Below are 20,981 nucleotides of genomic sequence, written 5' to 3'. Positions count from 1 at the left end.
AGCCCCCTATTTCCAAGTTGCTAAAAAGTCATATTTGAATGTGTATTGCATATACCATTAGTCAAGTTATAAGATTATGGTTTAATTGAGCGCTAGCAAAGCTACCCAATGCATATCCCATAGTAGACAAGGTATAAGTTCAATTCTAGGGAATCCCTATCAAGGTGACACATGCAATATGAATTAAATGTATTAAAATTGATAGGAAATAAGGATAATCCCATGTTATACTTGCCTTGAACAAAGTGCTCCTGTTGATCCTGCTCATCAAAGTAGACTCTTGTTTACTGCTCACCGTCTATACTTGATCATCACAGCAACATACAAGCATCTAGAAGCAATCATGCATAGCAAACAAAAGCTATAGATTAGAATAGTACACTAATCAGCATAAAATCAAGATGAAAAGTGTGCAAAATGAATCTACATCTCACTACGAACCCACAGACGCAAAGATCACAAAAATTGGAGCTAAAACGAAGAAGTTATGAATTAAATAAGATTTCCTTTAGTAAAATAATAGATTAAATCTAACCTTGAATTTTAGAAGTTAAAAACATACTTAACAGTAGTATGAACATGCAGATTACACAATTATGAACCTAATGTAACTTGAACGGACCAAATCAAAGTTAAAACAAAGATTTTATGGCCTATAGAAGGTAGTGGCAATTTTGTAAATAGATGAAACTTAATTTTTGAATTTAAAATAATTAAAATCTGATTTTAAACTGAAACAGGGACTGCGGGCATGAAAACGAAGAAATATAGGGGCTCTTCAGAATAAATGCAGGGACGGCGGGTTGAGATCCAAATAATTATATGGGCCTTTTTGCAAAATGACAGGCGAATGGGTATATCTGAATCTGGGACGTTGATCACGTGATGGACGGCTGTGATTAAATGGGAGGGAGAGAGAGAGAACATGGTCACCAGAATAGAGCCGGGCACGGTGAAACTCCATGGACGGCGGCGAAGAGCTCACCGACGTTCGCGGTTTAGGGCCTTGGACCATCACAGAGCAAAACAAGGGCATGGGAAGAGAGAGGAGATCAAGGCAAACTCACCAAGGCCAAAAGCAAGGGTGGGGATGGACCGACGACGTGCGGCGGCTGCTCGACTTGATGATGGCGGTGGCGCTAGGGCTATGGCTTTGCTGTAGTTCAAGCGAGGGCGGCGTTGGGGCTTTAGGGTTGGGTGGAGGTGATGCAACGCAGGGGCGCTATTTTATGAGTGGGGCTAGCTTGCAAGTCACGCCAGGCATGACATAGATGAGATGGACTCGGTGGCAACGGCGATTGTGACCAACCCGGTCACGAGCTAGAGGTGAGGGATGGCGCTAACACGCGGGCCTAGGACGTCAGTGGCTCAAGGCGTGGGGCCAGGCTAACAGAGAGGGAGAAGGAGCACGCAGGTGCGCTGCCTACCGAGTGGGCCACGGGCGAAGCTGGGCCAGCATGCTTGCTGGGCCATGGAGAAAATAGGGCCAGTGGGAGACTAGCCAGCGGGCCAAAATCCCGAGAGAGGGAGAGAGGAGAAAAAAATTCCTTTTCTTTTTTTTCTTAACACAATTTCAAATCCAATTTGAACTCAAATTCAAATTCCTTTGCAAATTCCAATCAAACCAAAGCATCACAAAATAAATATGCAGCAGCATGGATGCACATGCATGTATGTAGATCTATATTTGATTTTAATTTTAACCAAGTTATTACTTTTCTAAATTTTAACTGGGGAATTAAGTTGATGAGTCATACTATGAAGCTATGGGAGAGAGTTATCGAGCATCGCTTGAGAGCAATAACGCTTGTCTCTATGTACCAATTTGGTTTCATGCCTAGAAGGTCAACCATGGAAGCCATTTTCTTAATAAGACAAGTTATGGAGCGGTATAGGGAGAAGAAGAAGGACCTACACATGGTTTTTATTGACTTGGAGAAGGCTTATGATAAAATACCAAGAAATGTTATGTGGTGGGCTTTGGACAAACATAAAGTCCCAACGAAGTATGTCAGGCTCATTAAGGACATGTACAACAATGTTGTGACTAGAGTTCGAACAAGTGATGGAGACACGGATGACTTCCCGATTAGGATAGGACTACATCAAGGGTCAGCTTTGAGCCCTTATTTGTTTGCCTTAGTAATGGATGAGGTCACAAGGGACATACAAGGGGACATCCCTTGGTGTATGCTTTTCGCGGATGATGTAGTGCTAGTTGATGAAAGCTGAACAGGAGTGAATCAGAAATTGGAGTTATGGCGGGAGACTTTGGAGTCCAAAGGTTTTAGAATCAGTAGAACTAAAACTGAGTATATGAGATGTGACTTTGGCACTACTATTCGGGAGGAGAAAGATATTAGTTTGGAAGGTCAAGTAGTGCCTAGGAAGGATACCTTTTGATATTTAGGATCAATGCTACAGAGAAATGGGGATATTGATGAAGATGTTAGCCATAGAATCAAAGCAGGGTGGATGAAGTGGTGGCAAGCATCTGGTGTCCTATGTGATAAAAGGGTACCACAGAAGTTAAAAGGCAAGTTTTATAGGACGGCAATTAGACCTGCTATGTTGTATGGTGCAGAATGTTGGCCAATGAAAAAACGACATGTTCAACAGACAAGTGTCGCGGAAATACGTATGTTGCGTTGGATTTGCGGTCATACAAGAAGGGATCGAGTTTAGAACAATGATATACGTAATAGATTAGGGGTAGCACCAATTGAAGAGAAGCTTGTCCAACACTGGTTGAGATGATTTGGACATATCCAACGGAGACCTCCAGAGGCACCGGTGCGTAGTGGAATCCTAGGCCAGGATAGTAATGTGAAGAGAGGCAGAGGAAGACGAAGTTGACTTGGGTAGAGGCAATAAAAGGAGACTTGAAAGGATGGAATATATCCAAAGACTTAGCCTTAGATAGGAGTGCTTGGAAGACAGCTATTCACGTGCCTGAACCTTGATTGCTTCTGCTGGGTTTCAACTCTAGCCTACCCGAACTTGTTTGGGACTTAAAGGCTTTGTTGTTGTTGTTGTATTACTTGTCTAAATTTAAATGCTCACAAAATGCATAATTAAATCATTTTCTCCTATTTTAAAACCATACAAATTTTAGGGTGTTACAATTCTACCCCCCTTAAAATGAATCTCGTCCCTGAGATTCGGATGATGCTTACTAAAAAAGCTATGAATATGTTTTCCTCAAATCCTCTTCTCTTTCCCAAGTAGCCTCATCTTCTGTATACCGATTCCACTGAACCTTATACATCTTTATAACTCAGCTCCTTGTAACTCTTTCAGCCGTCTCCAAAATCTTTACCCAAAATTTCTCATATGTAAGATCTTCCTTAACTGTAAGCTCTTCTAACAGTATCTACTCTTCAGGTATACGCAAACACTTCTTCAGTTGAGACACATGAAACACATCATGTACACCTGACAAGGTCTCAAGCAATTCCAATTGATAAGCTACTTCTCCACGTCTCTCTAAAACCTTGAAAGGTACAATATACCTTGGTGCTAACTTTCCTTTCATGTTAAACCTTCTCACACTTCTCATATGTGATACTTTCAGGTAAACATAATCCCCTATTTCAAAAGCAATTCCATTCTCCTAGTGTTAGCATAACTCTTATGTTGAGACTGTGCCACTCTCAAGTTATCCCTAATCATCCTTACTTGCTCTTCTACGTCTCTTAAAACATCAGGTCCGAACAATTGAGTTTCTCCCATTTGATTCCAAAACAACAGGGTTCTACACTTTCGTCCATACAAAGCTTCAAAAGGTGCCATATTGAGACTCTTCTGATAACTATTGTTATATAAGAACTCTCCATAAGGCAAACTCTTGTCCCAACCTATACCGTACTGCAACGCACAAGCTCTCAACATGTCCTCTAATATCTGATTAATCCTCTTAGTTTGTCCATCTGTCTGAGGATGATATGCTGTACTGAAATTTAACTTTGTTCCCAATGAACTATGTACTTGCTGCCCAAAAATGAGATGTAAATTGAGTACCCCGATCAGACACAATTTTCTTGGGAACTCCATGTAGACACACTATCCTCTCCATATATAATTAGGCCAACTTTGATCCTTTATAATGAGTCTTGACCGGTATAAAGTGACCAACTTTAGTTAACCGATCCACTATCACCCATATTGAATCATAACCTCTCTGAGTGCGTGGTAATCCAACAATAAAATCCATACCAACTTCTAATCACTTCCACTTAGGTATCTTCATTGGTTGTAATAATCTTGTAGGTCTTTGATGTTTAGCTTTGACTCTCTGACATGTGTCACATAAAACAACATATTCAGCCACATCCCTCTTAAATCCATACCACCAATACTTCTCTTTCAGATCCAAGTACATCTTGGTACTTCCAGGGTGAATAGAGTAAGTGGACTCATGTGCCTCATGAAGAATTGCATCTCGTATAGCCTTAATCTCCAGTACACATAGTCTTTTCCCAAACCACAGAGTTCCATTATCATCCATACGAAAACATAGTGCCTTGCCAATCACTATGTTCTCTGCTATCTCTTTCAACTTCGCATCCAGTAACTGGCCCTTACATATTTCTTGCTCTAGTGTGGGTTCTATCACCAGCTCCACTGAATTAGTGACAAAGCCCAAGTTTAGTTGCTCAAATTCAGCACACAACTCACTTGACATAGCTACCACTTGCACCTCCTTGGCGTAACTCTTCCTGCTAAGAGCATCGGCAACAACATTTGCCTTTCTAGAATGATAGTGTACTTCTAGATCGTAATCCTTAATCAACTAGAACCATCGATGCTGTCTCAAGTTCAGATCTGTCTAGGTGAATATGTACTTCAAACTCCTATGATCAGTGTAGATATCACTCTTATGCACAATAAGATAGTGTTTCCATATTTTCAAAGCATGAACCATTGCTGCTAACTCTAAATCATGAGTAGGATAGTTTAGCTCATGCTTTCTCAACTATTGGGATGCATAGGCCACTACTCTTCCTTCTTGCATAAGAACACATCTGAGACTTTAACGAGATGCATCACAATAGATAGAAAAGTTCTTGCTCAAATCTGGCAAAACCAACACTTGGGTTGTAGTCAATCTTTTCTTTAATTCCTCAAAGTTAGCCTGGCACTTTTCTAACCACACAAACTTAGCATTCTTCTCCAATAAAGCTATCAAAGGTTTAGCAAGTTTAGAAAACCCTTCTATGAACCTTCTGAGTATCTAGCCAATCCCAAGAAACTTCGAATCTCTCCCACATTGGTTGGTGGTTTCCAATTCAGCACATCTCTCACCTTGCTTGGATCTACTTCTATTCCACTATCAGAGACAATATGGCCTAGGAAAGAAACTTCCTTCAACCAAAACTCACACTTGCTTCGCTTAGCATACAACTTGTGTTCTTTGAGCTTTTACAAGACCAACCTTAGATGTTCAGCATGCTCTTCTTCTATTGTGGAGAATACCAATATATCATCGATAAATACCTCCACAAACTTATCCAAGAACTCCATGAACACCTTATTCATCAAGTACATAAAGTTGTCTTGGGTATGTTAGTTGCATTGGTTAAACCAAAAGACACAACGGTGTACTCATACAAACCATACCTCATAGTAAAAGTTGTCTTAGGTATGTTAGTTTCATGAATCTTCAACTGATGATAACCAGAACGAAGATCAATCTTAGAGAAAACACAAGCACCTCTCAACTGATCAAACAAGTCATTAATTCTAGGTAGCGGGTACTTGTTCTTGATAGTAACCTCATTTAGGGACCGATAATCCACACACATCCTCTGGGTACCATCCTTCTTGTCAACAAATATAATTGGTGCTCCCCAAGGTGATGAACTAGGACAAATGAAACCTTTCTCCTGTAACTCCTTTATTTGTTTCTTAAGTTCCTCTAGTTCATTAACCCCCATTCTATATGGACGCTTAGCTATAGGTGTAGTTCCAGGTAATAATTCAATGATAAACTCAATGTCATGGTCAGGTTGCATACCTAGCAAGTCATCAGGAAACACATCTAGAAACTCATCCACCACTGGGTCCTCTTTGTTGACACGATCATGAAGCTGGTTCACTATGGCTGTCAGTTGTGCTTGTACTACAACATCGACACTGATTCTATCCCCATTCGGTGCTGTCACAACAACTACCTTCTCTTGACACTGAATGACTACCTAGTTTTGCTTCATCTAGTCCATACCTAGAATCACATCAATGCCAGATGTTCTCAACACAATGGGGCTCACTTTGAACTCTACCCCCCCCCTTAAGGATAGACTAGTCAAAAGACAACGATAAGAAGCTTGTATACTACCTCCTGGTGAGTTTATTAATATGGGATTTTGCATGGCACATAAGGGTATGCTATGTGTTCTAACAAATGCTTGTGATATGAAAGAATGCGAAGCTCTAGAATCAAATAGAACAGTGGTAGGAGTGGAATTAACATCAAACATACCGAGCATGACTTCTAGTTCCACAAGCGCCATCTCTATAGACACATGGTTCACCTTTCCCATGTTGGGTGCTGGCTTCTGAGGCGTTCCTTTTGGATTACTATGCTGACCCTAGGGTGTTAGCTGATTCTGCTTCCTAGGAAAATGGTTAGCATAATGCCCAACTTCTCTACAACGATAGCATACTTAGGGGTGCTAGGTGCACTAGTCTTCATGGGAGTGTTATTAGATGCTCCCTGTCCTAGTGTCTGCTGGCCACTCTACTGCTGGGGACATTGATTGCCATCTTGCTGCTGGTATGGTGAACGCTGCTGGTTTGGGTTGCACTGAGGGTACTGACCATAATTCCACTGATTGGGTGGTCCCTGGTACCTTTGCTACAAGCCTTGCTGAGGATTGGTGCACAGACGAGTATTGCTTCCAAAGGCCTGTCCCTAAAGCCTCCTCTTCTTAGCCTCCATCTCTTTGCGCTTATTATCAATAACAATAGCGCGATTCACCAGCGTCTAGAAATTAGGGTATGTATTGGATATAAGCTAGAGTTACAGACCATCATATAGACCCTGAGAAAGCGGCATTGCTTATCAGCATCATCAGCCACCTCATTCGAAGCGTAACGTGACAACTGAACAAATTTGTCACGATACTCAGCTACAGACATAGATCCCTATTTCAGAGCTCTGAATTCCTCCAACTTGAGCTCTATCAATCCTTCAGGTATGTGGTAGGATCTAAAATTCTCTCTAAATTCCTGCCAGGTAACAGGAGGAGCATTAGTGGGATGTCCATACTCGAATGTCTCCCACCAATCTTGAGCTTCTCCCTGGAGTTGTCCTGACGCGTACAACACCTTCTGCTGGTCATCGCGCTACGCTATGTTGAGTTGCTTTTCCACTGCATGAAGCCAATCATCTGCTTCAAGTGGATCAGTGGCATGAGAAAACATCAGGGGATGGCCCTTCAAGAATTCACCACGCTTGTCATGCGGTGCTCCACCAATTGGTTGATTCTGCTGATTATGCACCAGAGCTTGCATGAGCTATGTCTACACTGCCAGAAGTTGCTCAATAGTCGGTGGCGGTGGTGGTGGTGGATGTGGGGGAATACCTCCATGACCTTGACCTCTTCCTCTTCCAGACATCTGACATCCAACATAAACATTCAAAATTCAGAGATTTCCAAGTTATAGACACTTATAGAGATATAGAATACATTTTGAAAATTTCCTGGACGTGTTCCAACATCAGTAGCCCAGTAAAATTGTTATATCTTGAGTTATAGATATCCAAAATAGACGTGCTTTACATTGATGGGAATCTTAAGAAATTATCTACAACTTTTATTCAAATCACATTCCCAGATTCTGTTGTTAGGTTACTCAAAAATATGACACAACCAAATCAGTTTTAGATTCTAGACTGCGCAGAAACTTCAACTTGAAATAGCTATATCTCTCAAACCAGATCAGATATAAGGGTGATTCTAGAGGCATTAGAAATATACTTAAGTCTAGTTATTCCCGTAAAAATTTCATAATTTTTGGTCAAGTAGATTTAGATTGGAATTGAGATAAGGGCAGACTGCTCCAAAAAACAGATCCGAGAGAACATGATATACCAAACCCAACTATTTATTTATTGACTCAAACTTTAATATTCATAACTATGGAACTTGCGGATATGCCCATAAAGTTCTAGTACTCATTATAAAAATCCAACTCACACATAAACATAATAATAAATCAACTAGGCACACCAAAGTTCACACCGCACTTCTAGACTTGACTTGACTCAACTTGACCCGTGCTACTAACATCTTATTACATAAAAAAGAACTCCAATACCTATGGGCAAAATTCATGGGGAAGATCCTCATAGATCCTTGGCAGGTTTAGGCACACCCTTTGCTCGTCTATCACTTATTGGAATCTCTTAAGGGTCACCTCCTGTGCCATCAATTGATCTTCTAGCCGTCGATTCTTATCTACTAATTCATAGGCATAGTGCACCATCACTTGAGTAGTGGGATCCGTGCCTTCAGGATCCATTATTGCCCATCCCAAGTCAGGGTGTAGGCGAGGGAGGAAGCGATATTGATCTTCCTTCATATCATCAAAGTGACGACCATGGAGACCCATGCAGGCTACAGCGACTGCATCTTCTATACTATCTTCCATGGTGGCACAGTGAGCATGATGCGCATAGTTTGAGTCTAGCTGGTATGCTTCCTTCTCTCCATCCCGAATGGAGATGCACACCCTGGTTTTCTAACAAGTGTCCTCCAGAGGGTGCATATGCTCATTGCAGATGTGCTCCATAGATGCGTCCCAAGCAGCGTAGTAGGTCTGAAGAATCCACATAAGTCGATGGTGCGAGATGGAGGATTCACACCCTGGCTTGTACTAGATCTTTGTAGTCTATCCCATGGCAGGGGTAGGTTGATCTTCTTGAACAGTGTCCTCATCATCATCATTAGACAATACAATGACCTCCACTTCTTTGGGTTCTTCTTTGGGCTCTTTCTAGAATGGCTCAGGTGTAGGTGCAGGTGCTGGCAAGTCAACTTCTTGCTCCTAGGGTTCCTCCTCCTCACGTGGCTCCATGGACTCATACAAGCCATGAGGCGGGTAGTAGCCTCCGGTGCTGATGCGAGCGGTCTTATTGGCATGAGGCATCTATAGAATTAAATTTAGTAAGAATAGAAGCAAAAAAAATTCATAATAAAGTGAGGCAAAAGAAGCATAAAATTTAGCAAATAACAAGGGTGAGATAGAAAGCATGAAATAAGTGAAGCAAAAGAAGCTAAAACGACCATTGCCAACTAGGCTTGTGTCCTACAGTCAACACGGCTCTGATACCAATCTGTCACACCTGATTTTAAGGATAAAATGGGATGCATAATTATATGTGCACCCAGAGATCAGTCACACATATAAGCCAACAAATTATAAATAGTCTTTACATAAATGTAGTGAAAGTATAAAGATAAATCTCTTATGGAAGCTTCATATCATAGGGACGTCAACTGGTTGACCATAAGTCTAGTAATCCTCAGGAAAGTCATCATTACCATAGCCATCTGTTACCCATCCAGGATTTTTATCCAAATAATGAAAATAAACAAGCGTAAGTACGTGTCGTACTCAACAAGTGTAACATGGGGTTCATGAGGCTCAAAAGGCTTGACATAGGTTTAACAGCATTCAGCTTTTAATTGTCATAATTTTAGCATAAGAGTAGCAACAAGTTATTTTAATCCCAAAGTAAAACACATGATCAATGTAAACAAGAATAATGAATAGCATAAACAGATAATTCTTAGTGATCATCTATTCCATAAGGGTCTAAGGCCGCTCGTGACCATGAGCACGACTGATATACCAGTTTTACACTCTGCAAAGGTTGTACACTTTCACTGTGAGTCGTGATACCCATATGCTCGGGTTAATTACTCCCAAAATACTTCCAAGGTAAGCGGGCAGGGGTCACTATAAAGCCTTTCAAAGGTTCGTCTAACAAGTTAGGGCCATTAGATTCACTCGGCAAATAGATATAGGAACCCCCCTGTCGAATGGCACAATTTTCATTACGGCTATACACATAAGAGTAGAAGTTGTCCTATACCTAATTCAGCAAGCCATTCTTATGCCAATAAAGGTAACCTCTAACAAGCTAGAAAAGTTCCTCATACTGAGCTAAAGTCAGAGCCATATAGCCCTCACAGCTGCACTATAAGTCCTAGATGTTCGCTTACAGATAAGTCCTTAGAGAGAGGAATCTGAAGCATTTAGAAAGTAGATAAATACTCCAGCCCCATGGTTCCAAGTTGCTAAAAAGTCATATTTTAATGTGTATTGATTATACCATTAGTCAAGTTACAAGATTATGGTCTAATTGAGCACTAGCAAAGCTACCCAATGCATATCCCATAGGAGACAAGGTATAAGTTCAATTCTAGGGAATCCCTATCAAGGTGACACATGCAACATGAATTAAATGTATTAAAATTGATAGGAAATAAGGATAATCCCATGTTATACTTGCCTTGAACAAAGTGCTCCTACTGATCCTGCTCGTCAAAGTAGTACTCTTATTCACTGCTCACCATCTATACTCGATAATCACAGCAACATGCAAGCATCTAGAAGCAATCATGCATAGTAAACAAAAGCTATAGATTAGAACAATACACCAATCAGTATAAAATCAAGATAAAAAGTTTGTAAAATGAATCTACGTCTCACTACGAACCCACAGACGCGAAGATCATAAAAATCAGAGCTAAAACAAAGAAGTTATGAATTAAACAAGATTTCCTTTAGTAAAATAATAGATTAAATCTAACCTTGAATTTTTAAAGTTGAAAACATACTTAACAGTAGTATGAACATGCAGATTACATAATTATGAACCTAATGCAACTTGAACGGACCAAATCAAAGTTAAAACGAAGATTTTATGGCCTACAAAAGGTAGTGGCAATTTTGTAAATTGATGAAACTTAATTTTTGAATTTAAAATAATTAAAATATGATTTTAAACCGAAACAGGGACTGCGGGCATGAAAACAAAGAAATACAGGGGCTCTTTAGAATAAATGTAGGGACGGTGGGTTGAGATCCAAATAATTATAAGGGCCTTTTTGCAAAACGACAGGTGAAGGGGTATCTCTAAGGGACGTTGATCATGTGATGGACGGCTATGATTAAATGGGAGGGAGAGAGAGAACGCGATCACTAGAACAGGACTGGGCATGGCGAAACTCCATGGACGGCGGCGAAGAGCTCATCGACGTTCGCGGTTTAGGGCCTACGGACCATCATAGAGCAAAACGAGGGCACGAGAAGAGAGAGGAGATCAAGACAAACTCCCCAAGACTGAAAGCAAGGGCGGGGATGGACCGACAACATGTGGTGGTTGCTCGACTCAATGACGGCGGTGATGCTAGGGCTATGGCTTTGCTGTAGTTCAAGCAAGGGCGGCGCTGGGGCTTTAGGGTTGGGTGGAGGCGGCGCAACGTGGGGGCGCTATTTATGAGCGGGGCTAGCTTGCAGGTCATGCTAGGTGCGGCGTAGAGGAGATGGACTCAGCGGCGATGGCTCAATATATGTGGTATTTGTGGATCCTCACCAAGGCAATAAAGATGTTATGCCTTTTTCTCTTCCTACCACTAAGGTTTATATGGAGTTCATAGGTAGGGAGAAAGCTAGAGCATACTTGCAATGCATATATTGTAAAGTCAAATAATGGATCCAAAGAGAGTTGAGTCATACAATCAAATCAAGATATGAATGTGTGTGGAATATATGGTGGATATATATGGTGGCTAATCCTAATTCTACTTTGCTCCTTGAAAGCTTATCTCTCTTTTGAAACTTGAAAATAATTACTAGAGAGCAGGTGCTATCTTATTCATCTCTTTTTTTCAAGCGGACATCTAAGTACCCATTGTTTTAGATATCTCGGACACTGGTCCATTTTTCTCAACCCTTTTTTTTCTTTATCTTCCTTTTTTTATGAATAACTTTTGCATAGCCCCATGCCTTTTTCTGCAACAAAACTTTAAAGAGATAGCAACAAGAACTTAGAGCATTTATTTGGTGGATAGAAAACCTATCAAGCATGTTTTTGTGTTCACTCCCAGTGTAGGAGTAGAATATTTTTGGGTGGATCTAGATGGAAGGCATGTTTTAGCACCTACCCCTAGTGTAGAAGTAGTGCATATGTGGGTGGTGTGTACATGATCTTGTTCTTAAGAGCATGACAAACCTCTCATAAGGGTCAACAAAGCTTGACAAAACTCAATACAAAAGCAAGCAGCATATATGTGGAAGTTTCCTAGCCTAAATAACATGTATGGCTCTAGTGGGAATTTAAGCTTTGTCATACAAGAACTCATCATGTAGTATTTTTGTGTTTTTCAAAAGATAAATCTCTAGAACTTTAGTGTCACTTGGAACAAGATAAACAACAGCTCATACCTTCTCATAACATATCCATCAATTACCTAGACTTAGATCAAGCATATGCTATCCACGAGTTTTAAGTTCAGAGTAAATCCTTATGTCAAAACAATATTATCCAAAACTCAGGAGAATTCGAGCCTGAAAGCTAGGTACTTGAAAGGAATTACAACAGAGCAACTATTCATCATTTCCATTCAAGAGATTATTCTTAGTCCTCTTTATTTATTCAACTCTTAAAAATAAATTAAAGCAAACTAGACACACCTTTTATGTTATTTTTAATTTTACTAGATCACACATTATTACTATAGGTATATATATTTATTATAAAGATAACTTTTTATTTTGTTTCATTCATCATTTTATTAACTATTAAAAAGAAACTAAAACTAAAAAGAGAAAGAATACTTACCTGGATACATGGGAGTGCTTCTCTCCCAAGCTAGCTCATTCAGTGAGGGTTCGGTGTTGTAAGTCCTTTGATCCGGACTTCCCCTTGAGAAGTTCATTAATACCTCGGTTTGTTCTGAAGATGAAGATTCTTATGAAGATGCCTCTAATGGTGATGTCACCTTCTTCCACCAAACCTGTCTTGGTTTTGAGTTTTGGTTTTGGTTTGATAGGTTCAGAACCTTCACTTGTAGAAATTAGGGAATTGACTAACTCCTCCACATTTTTGCTTGAAGTGTGTCCTGCTATAAAACAAGGTAGAGATCAAGTGCATGGGCTCTTTTGGTGGGAAAACAATAGAACCAAAACTTTACTTATTCTTCTCTAACCTTAGGCACATTGAACAAGATGAAGTTGATGTTATGTGGTTTGTTCCATTGTAACATAGGTGGGAAGATAAAAAGGTTGAGAATGAATGTAGCATTTAAGTATATTTGGGAAAAAGGGTTGAGTTTCTTAACCTTGGAAGGATTGTCTATCTATAAATCTTTACATGCTTATGACTATCATCTTCCAGAGATAAGATGTGCAAAGTTTTAGATCATTTGGTTAAGGCTATGAGATCAAGAAAATGGTGCTAAGAACAAGCTCGAAGAACTAAACATGTTGAGTTAGTCAAATTGGATCGAGTAAGTTGTGACTCAAACATGTTTGTTTATTATTTATGTGTCTACCAGAATCAAGGGAAACCTTTTTTAAATGATGACCATTTACCTTAGGATGTTACCTTTGTCATTGGAGCGTGATGACACCATGTGACCAAGGGTAGATGACTCGTGATGGTCCTTCCCATTTGCTTGAAGTTTTCCTTTTTTGGCTAGCCTCGCATCTTGAGCTATTCATGAGCTTCTTATTTCCTAGATTGCACCCTTTCTTTCTCATCCTTTTGTTATGCCATCTTTCTACTCTTCGATTTTTTAACACCTTGTTAGACCTTTTCCTCACTCATTGTTTTATGCCTCCAAAAGATTAGTGGACCACAAATACCCTAAGGAGTATACAATTTTGAAACATGGGTTATTTGTCCAGGATTTTGTAATTTCCCTCTATGCTTATTAAAAGATGGTGTTAGAATTATTTTAGCATAGTTTTTGTTTATCATGTTCTATACAAACATGGCTTCAAGGCAAAGGTAACTTGCAGCTAAAGACAAAGTGAATGATCTTTGATACTTACAGTTCTTCCATCCATGATGAATTTCTTTGCGCAATGTTATTGGAGTTCATCACATGCCTTGCTTCATCTCTGATTTGAATTTAGCTCATGACTTACCCAAATTGAATTGAGAGTTTCCTATAGGGGTTAGTCTAACAAAATATCAAGTGTCTACTACAACATACTTATCGGCTCAAAAATCAACCTAGACACCACATCTAATTTGATTTAGGAAGGCATTTTAACCTAAACACCACACTTAATTCAAAAGCCTTTGGAAGTAAAATCAGCACACCTTTTGGTTCAAGAATCAAACTAGACACTGTGTCTAATTTAATTCAAGAAAACAGTTTAAACTAAGCACCATGCCTAATTTAAAAGGTGCATGAAAATACTTCAAAACCTACACATACTATAGTAAACAAAAGTAGCATGAAAGTATTGTAGAGATTTATTCAAATAGATATGAAAGAGCATGATTATTGTTTAGTAAATTGAGCATGGCTTAAAGGTAGAGACAACCAAAATTAGCAGTATGGCATAAGATTTTTCAGATAAGTTCATCCCCCACACTTGAATTTTGCAAGGCAGAATCAAGTTTGATTGGATAGAACTCTCATGTGTGAATGTGATTCAATATTTCATGATAATTGGTTGGACGTACCTTTTGTCATCATCCTTCCTTCTTTTTGCTTCAAACCTGGAATGGTTAGTGACAAAAATACTCAAAGGAATATCTTCACAATTATATTCTATGCTCATTTCACAAGGGTATCACAGCAGAAGGTAAAAACTCATATTATCTTCCGAAAGTGCTTGCTTTAGGACAAAAGCTCATCCTCGGGAAACCTTCTAATTGCGTTTCTAATTGGTGAAGTGGTTTCCCCTCCAACACCAATCTTTGTGTACCTATATCAAGATTCATGCCAATGAGATTTGCAATATTTATGAGAAACATAGGCATCTACAACCACTCTTTCAAAGTCCTTACGAATAGGAAGCACGAGGGGGTTGAAGATCTTGTGTGTGGCAATATTGGAGAGACTAATTAATTCAAGAGAATTCTCATGTGAGCATGGATTTAATGAGATTTTCATGAGATAACTTCCATGCTCATCAATGTCATCTTCCTTTTCAAGCTCCAAGGGTGTTTCTTCATGAATGTCTATAGGCGGAAACATTATCTCCATCATTCCATGCCTATGACATTCATTGGATGTTTTATTGTCCAAGATTTTCTATGGATTGGTGGCTCTCGGGTTGATCTCGTCTAAGGCCTCCTCCAAACTTGGATGAGTCATGTTTGTAAAAGAGATTGATTTAAGCTCACTGTTTGAATCTAGACCAAGTTTGGATTCTACCCATAAGGCTTTGTTCTTGTCCATCCAATCTTTAGCAATGGCATATGAATTTTTAATGCATTCCAGCCAATTCTTAATACATTCTAGCCATTGTCATTGCTCTTCTTGGTAATCCTTGTGGTCTTCATGAATCCTATGCTTTGGTTGTCTTAATGGATTTCTAGGGTCATCATGAGACTTAGGAGAAAGAGCATAAGAGGGATCATCAGGGTCAAGGATGGGTTGAGAGATAGGTTCAAATAAGACATCTAATGTGGGCATAGAAGGGGAGAGGATAGGAGTGGCTTCTAAATGGCTAGGCTCTCCTTCTATGGCATCACTAGACATGTCATCCTTAAATTCTTCCCAATGTCCCACATGGGAATAAGGACGTTTTCTAAGAGATCACTTCTTAAGAGGATTTAAATTATATTCGCTTGAAGGCTTCTTATGAGAATTTAATGTTCTCCCAAGATCAACACCAAAGAGGTCATCTTTAATCTCAACAGGGATTTCCAAAGGTGAAATTCCTTCTTCTTTTGGGGGATTTTGGGGTATTGGTGGTTTAGGATTGATAGCTACATCTTGGGATTGGAGTGGTTGTGATTTGGCTATCAAAACTTCCTCTTCTTGTTTCAGAGAGGATTCCTTCTCTTCCTTAGAGAGTTTATTAGGAATGCTAGTGCAGGAAGTCTTTCCACTAATTCTATCAAGCATAGCCCTTGCTTCACTAGTAGACAAATGAAGGAAAGCTCCTCTAGAGGCTGCATCAAGAGATTCCTTGGAATCCTTGCTAAGACCCATATAAAAATATTAAATAAGTATAGGGTCTTGAATGGCAAGATCCGGGCCAGTGATGATGAGGTCATTAAAACGATCCCACGATGTGCCAAGAGATTCTTCTTCTAGTTGTCTAAAATTTAGAACCTCTTTTCGAAGGCTAACCACTTTAGAGATGGGAAAGAAACATAAACAAAATTTAGAGCATAGCATTTTCCAATCTCCTTGTATACTTTCTACGGTTAGACTATACCATTGTTTAGCTCTTCCCGTCAAAGAGAACCTAAACAACTTCCATCTTAAGGTCTTTTCAGACATGCCAATGATATGCAAGCATACACAAGTTCGTTCAAACTCTCATAGGTGTGAGTATGGATTTTTGTTGCCCTCTCCCAAGAAGGATTGATCCTAAATCAATTTTATTAAACTCAGGTGCAGCTCATAACCAGGTGTTATGATAGGCTCTGACGGTTCTAGTGATTTTAGGCTTGCGCTTGTGGGTTTAGCATATTGATAGATAGGAGTGGAATCCATGCTAAAAGAAAAAGTAAAAGAAAAGAAAGAATAAAAGATAAAAGGTTAAGCTAGGATTGAAGTTAATTCGGCAACCGTTTTCTCAGTAACGGCGCCAGAAAGCTTGTTGGTATATTTTAACGCACATAGATAAATCCGCAAGCGCACGGATACCACTATAGCTTTCACCCAAAAGTATTCCAAGTATCATATCCTCAGGAAAACGTATGAGACTAACTACGGTCTAACTTAACTAAGGATAGCAATAAGGTTAGGATAAATAGAAGCGTAGAGAGGAAAACTAAGGTTCTCTAATTCTAACTTGGGTTAGCTATGTCTTCTACTATTCAACTGAGGACATTACTAGGAAAAGACACCAGCAGAGGATGCTTTCCTTTGCAACCGCGTCCTACGCACCCTTACAAATAGGAGGTGGACTACAAAGGATTCAACGAGGCTATAAGAGTCACCCTCGCGAGCTACCACCGATCTGGAATGCAGGATGCATCCACAAGTAACTAGAGTCTAAGCATCACGCTTACACTACAATTACTACTTTACTCTTCCCGGATAAAGAATAAAGCACTCAAACAAGTTGTGAACCTGATGAATAATAAAAACAAGAAGCTTACTTGAATTAGAAGTTGATTACTAGAGAAATCTCAGAGGCAAGCTCAGATAGAACTTGGATCCACCAAGGTACAAGCCGTAGAGAGAGCACCGATAGGCCGACACCTCCTCCAAATTCTTCCCTCACTCTCTATCTCACTATTTCTATTTATAAGACTAGACCCTATGCAGGACTAATCTTCTCTTGATTGCTGGCTCTGATCCTGATGAGGAGAATATGAATAAGGGTTTTAGGATGGCCTCCAGGGAGGGGGGAAGGGGCTTCTATATATAGGCCAAGGTAAAGTAGGGGGGCAAAAAATCGAGGTGGAGTAGGGGGCAAGGAATCGAGGTGGAGTAGGGGGTAAGGAATTGCCACGTCATCGATCCACGTCAACTCCCTCGATCACCGTTGGATGAACTGACCTAAAACTATCTTAAAATCAATGGTGTAGATCGTAGGAAGGAGTACGAGGCAGTAGAGGGTGAACAGGCTCCGTGGTAGGCCGACCGGCCTATGGTCTAGGCCAGCCGGCCCACTTTCGTGGCCGTTTGGCCCAAGCTTCGGCGTGGTGTCTTCTGGAACCTTCTAGAATTTTCTTTCATAGTTTTCGTGGGTTGAATCACTTGTTGACGTCGGTTTGCTTGTTTGGAGTGTGTGACAATGGTCTCGAAAGTTGTTTTCTAGATAAATCCTCCTGCATACAAATATTTACCAAAGCTTGTGGAATTCATTAGTTTAAACCCCTATACCTATGTTTGGTGAAGGAATTAAATATAAATGTAGGTTATGTTGATGGTTTATAATTGATGTTAGTGACCGTCAACAATGGACAAGGTTGACACTACTCTTTTCACCATGAAGATTGGCAAAGACTTGTTTGTGTTGCAAATCTATGTTGGTGACATCATATTTGGATCAACCAATCAAGATTTTTGTAAAGAGTTTGGAAAGATGATGGCTAATGAGTTTGAGATGTCCATGACTAGAGAGTTGAGTTACTTCCTTGGTCTTCAAATCAAGTAATTGAAGAATGGTACATTTGTCAGTCAAGGTAAGTACATCAAAGACATGCTCAAGAAGTTTAGCATGAATGAAGCAAATGTCATAAGTACACCAATGGGAACAAATGGTAATTTAGATAGTGATGCAAGTGATAACATGGTGGATCAAAAGTTGTATCGGTCTATGATTGGAAGCCTACTCTATATGACCACATCAAGGCTAGATGTCATGTTTAGTGTATGCATGTGTGCAAGATTCCAAGCCTCATCAAGAGAAAGTCATTTGAAGGCAACAAAGAGAATATTGAGGTACTTGAAGCATACACAAAATGTTGGTTTGTGGTATCCCAAATGAGCAAAGTTTGAGCTAGTTGGTTACTCTGACTTGGATTATGCGGGATGCAAGATTGAAAGGAAGAGCACCTCGGGCACATATCAATTGTTAGGAAGATCACTTATTTCATGGTCATCAAAGAAGCAAAATAGTGTTGCATTATCAACCGTTGAAGCCGAATATATATCCGCCAGTAGTTGTTGTGCACAAATACTTTGGATGAACACCACCTTGAATGACTTTGGAATCAAGTTCAAGAAAGTGCCATTGCTATGTGACAATGAGAGTGCTATCAAGCTCACCAACAACCTGGTTCAACATGTAAGTACAAAGCACATTGATGTCTGTCACCATTTCACAAGAGATCATCAACAAAAAGGAGATATTTGTATTGAGAGTGTGGGCACCGAAGATCAACTTACCGATATATTCACCAAGCCATTGGATGAGATGAGGTTTTGCAAGCTAAGGAATGAGTTGAACATATTGGATTTCTTAAATATGTGTTGATGCACCCCTCCCCCCCCACTTATATGGCATGCCTCTCCTTCGAGCAATCCAAGGTAAAAGTTGATTGTCATGCATACATCCTTTGCTAAGGACTTGTTTAGTGCATCTAGTCATTCCTCACATGTCTTAGGCTCATTCATGAAAATCAAATAAATTTAATGCTTATATGGTACCACTATTGTTTCTATGCTTGACTTGATCTAGTGGTAGCATATGACATGTTTGTGGGCTTATAAACCTAGTGTTTGATCTAGAAAATGAGCTATAAGTGTTTAACTCAACATGGTATACCCTTATTTGGAGGTGTGAAGAAGCTTGTCCTTGGATCAAACCGAGTTAAATATCTTTGGCAAGTGATCTAGATTAAACCAAATTTGGGAAATGATCTTACCCCATTGATTGACATTGATAATCTTAACCTATATAAAATTGAACCTTTGTGGTCATTGATGACAAAGGGGGAGAACTTTGACATAGAGGGAGAAATATGAAAGTAAGGGGATCAATTAAAATTTTGAGCACACAAGTAGGGGGAGCAAGCTCATGATCTTGTATGATGCATTTGAATGTGCATTTTATATGTTTGCTTGCATAGCATAAGTTTTAAATTAAAAATTCTATGCTTGTGTGGTGTATGCTAGTTGTAGGTTTGAATGATGAAATAAAAAACTAGCATGCATAGGTTAAGTAACTAGACTTGAGTTTATTTTAACTAGACCCTTGCTTCTAATGTTGATCTCACCGGGTATTCTAGTTTTTGTGTATGTCTAGTTACTAATGGTGCTAAGGATGGTATATTTGGTGCACTCCGATTGGTATCATGCTTCAAAGGTCCATCTCTTATACCTTAGCATCATTTGGTCGACATTACTCTCCCACAACTCAAATCCATGCATATGTGCAAGCTTCAATCCAAACTCTTAGCACATATGTAGGGAGAGCTAATGCGACCAATTGGGGTTCATGAAACTTATCCAAATCCTTTACACATGGTAAAAAATGCTTGGGAAAGCAACATGGATTCAAATTTGAATTTATTCCATATCTTTGTGAAGGTTGTCATCAATTACCAAAAAGGGGAAGATTGAAAGCCCTAGTTTGGTTTTGGATAATTGATGAAACCTAGTTGGACTAATCCTTTCATCTAAGTGTGTGACTAGATAGGATGGTCCAATCCAAGTGGTGGAGCAAGATGAAGTCCATGGTGATATTGGTGGACATGTGATGATGGTGATCAAGCTCCGGGACTTGAAAAAGAAGAAAGAGAAAAATAAAAAGGGCTCAAGGCAAAGGTGATTTCAATAGGGTCTTTTTGCTTTGGTGATCAAGACACTATAGAGAGTGTGATCACATTTAGGATAGATTGTCATACTATTAAGAGGGGAGCTCTTATCAAACAACTTGATCATCTAGTGCCACTAGGTGTTGAAATACTTGCATTGTATTTTAGGCCTAGTGCACATTCGGTGAGAAAGTGATTAACCTTTGAAAAATGATTGTGAAAATGCTAACACCGTTGCAAGTGATGGTAAAACACTTAGAGCGTTAGCATATTTGCAAAGGTAGTGAGAAAGGTGAAGAAAAGGAGGTGAAACTCGGCTTGGGGTGCTGCCACAGGGGCACCGCCACCCCTTGTTCAGTGCACCGCCACCCCTGTTGCGATGATTGGATGGGAGGCCGAGAGCAGCAGGTTGCCCTAGGGGCACCACCACTATGTCCGGTGGCACTACCACCCCTAGGGCGGTGCCCACCTAGACCTGGCCAAGACACAGGAGAAGTGAAGCGAGCACCGGTGCGTCTGGTGTGCACCACCGCCCTAAGGGCGGTGCCACCGCCATTTT

The sequence above is a fragment of the Miscanthus floridulus genome, chromosome 8 (assembly GCF_019320115.1).
Source record: "Miscanthus floridulus cultivar M001 chromosome 8, ASM1932011v1, whole genome shotgun sequence".
In the NCBI taxonomy this organism is placed as follows: domain Eukaryota; kingdom Viridiplantae; phylum Streptophyta; class Magnoliopsida; order Poales; family Poaceae; genus Miscanthus; species Miscanthus floridulus.
The sequence above is the reverse complement of the archived record's forward strand: the minus strand, read 5'-3'. Positions refer to the sequence as shown.